This window comes from Ailuropoda melanoleuca, unplaced genomic scaffold (assembly GCF_002007445.2).
Source record: "Ailuropoda melanoleuca isolate Jingjing unplaced genomic scaffold, ASM200744v2 unplaced-scaffold4728, whole genome shotgun sequence".
Taxonomy (NCBI): domain Eukaryota; kingdom Metazoa; phylum Chordata; class Mammalia; order Carnivora; family Ursidae; genus Ailuropoda; species Ailuropoda melanoleuca.
This window is the reverse complement of record NW_023219703.1, coordinates 29,670-37,230: the sequence shown is the minus strand read 5'-3', so window position 1 is coordinate 37,230 and position 7,561 is coordinate 29,670.

Sequence of the window (7,561 nt, the reverse complement as noted above, 5' to 3'; positions counted from 1 at the left end):
TCTCCCCCTCTCAATTTGCACTCTCTCTCTCTCTCAGTAAATACATAAAATATTTCAAAAAAATAATTATACTTGCTTTATTGCTACTTTGGAGGCAAGTGTATATAACAAAATTTCATTAGGAGACACACACACGTACACACACACACACACACATATTAGAACACCCAGTTATCAAATAAAATGTGGTAGTAAATTCATTGAAAGATCTTTTTATCTTGACTTCTCCCTCAGACCTAGATCTCCCTCCTACAATCCATCTCCAAAGCTAACCATCTGTTAGATGTTGAAAAGGATTTCCACTGTAGTTAAGTGTTTTGGCTTGGAAATCATAAAGACCAGGTTAGAATTCTGATGTTTCCAATTGCATCTTCTTTTATCTGGAGTACCTTTCTAGCACATTACATCCTTGTTTCCTCATCTCTAAAGCAAGATTGATAATATCCATATCAAAGGTTTTTATGAGAACTGTTTAAGGAAACCTGTTTGAACATATCACCACCGNATTTGAACGTAACACCACCACGGTGTGCACACAGAGGACTTTCATCTCTTTTGTAACTGTGTAGGCACCTAGGATACAGGAATTTGGGACATTTTGAGTGATAGTTAGGCAATAATTTAACTGTGCAAGAAGTTCAGGAAGAATCCTCTCCAATTTGACCTTAAAAGAAGGCATACAGACTCAATTATCTGTGGCCTTTGTTACCAGAAAGAATTCTCCATTCATGCTTGGACTACACAGCTGATGACATACATCATTTATTATTCATAATTATGTCTCTTCTACGTGAGAAGTGCATTTACATTTTGTTTTCACTCTCATGAGTGGTCTAGATGATTAAACTAGATGTCTCATTGTGAAAGCATGCTGTTTGGTGACAAAGAGCAGGGTCCTACAACTGGCTTCAATTCCTTGCTTTTCAAATTGTTCATCTGTCAGCTTAGGTGAATGATATTTACCAACTGTCCTTTGAAGAACTGGGGTGAGGATAGAATACTCTAATACTATATTTGAAGGGACTGAAACAATGATTAATGTATATGGGAAGGAACAATGTTTAAGATGCATCAGCAATAATAAAAACTTACCTTACAGACTTAGAAGATCTTAATGATGTTTCGGGGTGTACAGAAATAATCCCATCTTCAAACTGTCCTCCTCTCAAATAAATAACTTTCAATATGAAAGATACCACACACCTAGGAAGAGACTATTCAAATAATTTGGTATCAGATCAACAGTTTTCAAGAAAGTGTTTTTATCAATCAAAAGCTTCCCTTCTTGCTGAAAGCCTCAAAAAGGTTTTAGATAACACTTGAGATTTGAATTTAGAATGGATTCTTTTGAAACACCATGGAGAAGTCACCTGCAGATGGCTCTGGTCCCATAGCCAAGAGGCAAGAAGTATGGAGTAAACACATGCAAATAGCTCATTCTAACCTTAATGAATCTTGCTCTGCAAATGTGATCAACAAAAATCATTTTCACCTTGCACTGCATAGATATTTATGGTTTCCATAAAGGCTCAAGGATCTTGTCTTGGTGTGCTACTTTCTCTCCCAGGAATTAATTATCTCCTCTGACAGAAAGGCTTTGTCTTAGAAACCATGCTGAGAGACATGTTTGAGAAACATCCAAATTTGAATAAGGAATTCCATGTCCTTTACTTGGAACCCAAACATTTAGGAATTCCCTTTCTCTAAGANCAAATGTGATCAACAAAAATCATTTTCACCTTGCACTGCATAGATATTTATGGTTTCCATAAAGGCTCAAGGATCTTGTCTTGGTGTGCTACTTTCTCTCCCAGGAATTAATTATCTCCTCTGACAGAAAGGCTTTGTCTTAGAAACCATGCTGAGAGACATGTTTGAGAAACATCCAAATTTGAATAAGGAATTCCATGTCCTTTACTTGGAACCCAAACATTTAGGAATTCCCTTTCTCTAAGTGAACCTGAGTTTCTAAGAGAGCTGCATGTCAGACAAATATAAAAATAACGTAATTTCAGTGAGGGGACCTGTGATGTCTTTAACTTGTTGACTCACGTCACAGAGAGAACTTCTGCCTCCTTTACAATAATAAAACTTTTCTGGAACCTGGTACTTGTTGCTTAAGAGCTAGAGCAGTGAGGGCATGAAATCAATGGCAGCCATTTTTAAAGTTCTTGACTCCAAACACTGTTTTGTTTGTTTGTTTGTTTTCACATTCATCAGAAGGCAGGAAGTAAATACAAAAGTCTAAAAAGCTCCCAATTAGTTATCTTTGGGACTCATGGTTTGTTCAGTATGGAATACTAGGCAACAAAATTGTGGAGAGAGATCAAAACACAAGATGAGTCCCAGCTGTTCAACATCTTTGTCAGTTGTTACTGTTATTTCCTTTGCATCATTCTAGAAGACCTGCAGTGATGCATTGTTGTGGTTTTAATTTGCTTTCCCTGATGACTAATGATGTTGAGATTTTTTTTTCATCTTATTATTGACCACTTGTATACCTTCTTTTGTGTACTTTTGTTCAAGTCCTTTGCATAATTATTTAAACCAAAGGGTTCTGGTTTCCTTATTACTAAGTTGTAAACGTTCTTTACATATAATACAGATGTTTGTCATATATATGTTATGCATATATACAAATTTTTCACTTAGTCCATGGGTTGCCTCTTCATTTTTAAAATGTTGTTACCTGATAAGCGCCGAGTTTTAAAACTTTGACAAATTTCATTTTTTTTCTTATGGTTCATGATTATTTTGTATCTGATAAGTATTGGTCTACTCCAAGGTAAAAAAGATTTCTTTGGGAATTTCTATAGATGTAGTTTTAACATTGAGACCTCTGACTCATTTTGAGTTAATTTTTGTGTGTGGTATGACGTGAGGTTGTGGTTTAGATTTTTTTTTCTCATATGGATAACCAATAGATTCAGTATAATTTGTGGAAAAGTCTATACTTGCCCAATTGAATTACTTGACATCTTTGTAAAAGTTCATATAATTAGACCTATTTCTAGGCATTCTATTTGTTTCAAGCTTTCAGTGTTTTTCCCTATGCCAACACCACACAGCACTGATTATGGGAGCTTTATAACAGTTCTTGAATTTAAGTAGAGTAAGCATCCAAACTATGCTCTGTGTGTGTGTGTGTGTGTGTGTGTGTGTGTGTGTGTTTTGAAAAGGACTTAATCTTCTAGGTTCTTTTAAATTTCTGTATTTCTATATACTTTTCAGAATGGAATTGCTAATTTCTTTAAAAATACTGTTGAGATTGTTATTGGAACTGTATTGAAAACATAAAATGACATGGTAACAGTGGAGTCTTTATTTATGTATTAATTTTTTAGATTTTATTTATTTGTCAGAGAGAGAGAGCACAAGTGGGGGGAGTGGCAGGCAGAGGGAGAAGCAGGCTCTCCGCTGAGCAAGGAGCCCAATGATGAACCAGGTCCCGGACCCTGGGATCATGACCTGAGCCAAAGGCAGGCACTTAACCAACTGAGCCACCCAAGTGACCCTGAAAGTGGAGTCTTTTAACCCAATGAAGAAGTGTATTTCTCCATTTTTCTGCTTAATTTCTAAGAGTAGTGTTTTCTAGTTTTCATATATAGGTCTTGAATATACTTTTGGAATTTATTCCTGGGGCACCTGGGTGGCTCAGTTGGTAGAACGAATGACTCTTGATTTTGGCTTGGCTCATGATCTCAGAGTCATGAGATTGAAACCTATAGATGGCTCTGTGCTGGGCATGGAGCCTGCTTGAGATTCTTTCTCTCCAGTTCCCGTTTCCTCTCTCCTCACACATTCTCTCTCCTTCTCTCAAAAAAAAAAAAAAAGAAACAAAAAAAGAGAAAGAACAGAAAAGAAAAGAAGAAAAAATATTCCTCAAAATTTGTTTAAAGATTTTATTGATTTATGTTATTATTTGGGGGAGAGAGAGAAAGCAAGCACACAAGTCTGTGGAGGGGCAGACGGAGAGGGAGAGGCAGAGAATCTCAAGCTAACTCTGCACAGAGCTTGGAGCCTGACACATGGCTCCATCTCAAAACCATAAGATCATGACCTGAGCCAAAACCAAGAGTTGGACTCTCAACCAGCAGTGTCACTTAGGCACCCTTCAAATGTTGTTTTAAAATGGTATTCTACATAGTATTGTTTCTAATTTTAATTTCTGTTTTGTTTCAATTATATGAATATGAATGGTGTTTTGTACTTACATTGTATATTGTGACCCTGCTAAATTAACTGAATAGGTCCATTAGAATTTTTGCAGGGCACTTAACATCTTCTACCTATATAATCTCTTCTATATTCTCATTGCATATTTAACTTATCAGATGATGTGAGCAGTTAAAAATATAAGTGTACATATAGTATACATCTCCAGTCTTTGATGAAATTATTCTAGAAGACAGAGAGAAAAATAGTCACGTTACATCAGTGCTAGAACAATACAAAAGTATTGAATCTTTCAGCTCATCACCCTCAAGATTTACATCAAGGGGTGCCTGGGTGGTCAGTCAGTGAAGCATCCAACTCTTGATTTCGGCTTAGGTCATAACTGGGTCCTGGGATCCAGCTGGAGGTGGGCTCTGTGCATAGCAGGGAGTCTGCTTCAGGATTCTCTTTCTCTCTCTGACCCTCCTTAAGTTATTTCTCGCTCTCTCTCAAATAAATAAATAAATAAATAAATAAATAAATAAATCTTTTTTTTTTTAATATATAAATCAAGTAAGCCTCAAGACCATCTATATGACCACTATAATAATATGGGCTTTATTTTTCAAATTATAATCACATACACATTGGCTGATGTAAAATGCCTGTGGGAGTTTTCCCCTGAGGACCCTCACGTGCTTTAATCCATGGCATTTCCAACAACGTTTTTTTGAAAGGTTCTTTGGATAGAGGATAAACAGGAGAGACAGAGGTGCTCCATGTCTGTATGCTGTTACATACTACAGATACAAAAAGTAAAAGGAACCACCTGAAGGATCACATTGACATATATACATATGCATATATAGAGAGAGAGAGAGAAAAGGGAAAATAATTATAATTTCCACAAGTCTTCATTTTATGCAGAATTGAATCTTATAATTTAAATTTTTAAGTTCTTCTGTAATAATTTTGTTGGCAGGGATTTTTAAGAGAAGGCATTCAGGCAAATCTGGAGCGCAATTGATGAAGGTTTTAAGCCTTTATTTGTACTTGGGAGAAGACACCTAATCACAAAGAAAAAAAGTATGAGTTTCCCAATCATATGGTTTAAACTGACGATTTTGAAGTAGACGTCCCTCTTAGTACTTGTGCAACCTGGGATTCAGCTTTCCTTATTTGCAAAACAAGGACAATAGTATAGTTAACCTCTTTCCAAGGTTTCAGTTTCTTGCTGTCAACCATGGTTCAGAAGCAGATGATACTCATCGGATGTATTGTGAGAAGGTCAATAGCAGCCTAAGGCTATTTCACAATGCCTACCTCCTTCACCTCACTTCATCTCAACATGCAGGCATTTTATCATCTTGCATCATCGCAAGAAGGGAGAGTACAATAAGGGTGAATACACTATGATATTGAAATGGGGGAGAGAGAGAGAGAGAGAGGAAGGAGAAGGGAAAGAAAGGAAAGAGGCACAGGGAGGTTATAGGGACTTTTTCCCCAGAGGGGGTTCCAGTAGAAAGTTGATGGGAGCTGCTATAGATCTTCTTCTAGATTGATCTATATTTTCACAACTGATTTTTGAACATTGTAGATGCTGCAGCACTGGACTGTGTGTTAAGAGATGTTCAGGCTTGCACCAAGGTTCAGGACACTCTCTAAACCAAGAGTTTTATTTCCTACAGTATTGATTCTCTAGTTTCTGTTCTATGATTTTAATGAAAACCTGCCCTGGGATTTATATATGTCCTTTAACTGATCCTATTCTTCCATATAAATAAATTTTAGGCTTGGATATTCTCAAGTGATACCTAAAGAAGTACTTTGCAAGGCTCTATGTTGAAACAAGAACAAACTTATACCAGTGATAATGTTTTTTCCTTATCCTGAAAGTATGTCTAATATAAAATCTTCAACCCACCCCATTGTGGCAGAATACAAAATCCACAGGTAAAACCAATTAATTGAGAAGAACATCCTGTCATCTATTTTCTTATACAGCTGTTTGTTCCTCTCCACACATTTTTGGGAGTTCTGTTCTGTGGACTTGACAAGTTAGAGCCCTAAGACCCTTCATTGCATATTCTCAGATGAACTCCATCTTGCTCTTGGAACAAGGCAAATGGATGCAGTATTTTTAGTTCCACTTACAGCTGGAGAAGGAGGATGAGAGAGAATGAATTGCTCAGGGCTAACAAGAAAAAGGTTACAAGACATAGGAGCCTGGATGCTCACCTTCATGATCAGTGGATGAGAGATCTGTCCACCTCCACATCCTGTTCCCCAGCTGGTACCATTAAAATAATTCATTGACAGTAACAGCTTCTAGGCAAATCATGTTTGTGCTAGGGCAGACACTTGTTTACGGGTAAAAGCATATTCATTATCTTCTCCTAGATCTACTGTCTCTAAGTAACTGTGCTGCTTAACTGCGTGGTTCAACATTCAGGACGTACTTTAATCACCTTGGGTTCCTCATGTGTCAACAGAAAACAACTAGCTCTCCACAGTCTAACATTTTAAACAGCAACCTCTAAAATGTGTCTTTAGAATGATTTGGAAAAAGGGAAAGCTTTTATATAATAATAACACCATGTTCCTCTATCCAGATGCCCAGATTGTGCCTCCGGTTCTCATTTCCTGCCTCTCCTGAACATTGACCAAACTGAATCTTGACCAAACTGCCAAGAAGGAGAGTCACTGGATTTGTTATCAACTAATTCAGGTTATTTATCTTCTATGATTAAGAATCTTGATTTTGCTTTTATGTCAAGAAGAAATAGTACTCCTGAATGTAGAGAATGTGGTATTACATTGGGATTTTATTAATTGTTAGTAGTAGCGTATGGAAGGGAGAGAATTGCTTAAGGTTACTTGGGTATTAATGGCAGAGATGAAAAAAAAACATTTCTTTGAACCAGGTGGAAAACAAAAATCCATGTGTTCAGTAGATAATGCTCTGAACAGCATGGAATTTGGCGTCAGATACAGTTTCATACATTAGCTTACTGCTTAAAATCTGAATAAATTGGTATTATTATCTGAACCCACCTATTTTTGATCCTCTATATATTTAAATGAGTATCAGAATAGTCATTATTGTTTATTATAAGTTAAATTCATGAAAAATGTTCATAAAAATCCCCAGCATTTAGTATGCTCTTATTAAACAGAATTTGAATAATGATATTGGCCTTAAACCAGAAAAATTGGAGACATTAAGTGCAAAAATTCCTCTGTGACCTACATATTTTTTCGTGCAAAAATACTCCAAAAAATTTAAAAAGTACTACTAAAAATATCATATGGTCTGCATCATTTCAGATGAATTAAGTTTCTATTGTGTCTCTGGACTCACCTCAACCTCATGGAAAATCAAAACAATGTCACGGAATTTGTTTTC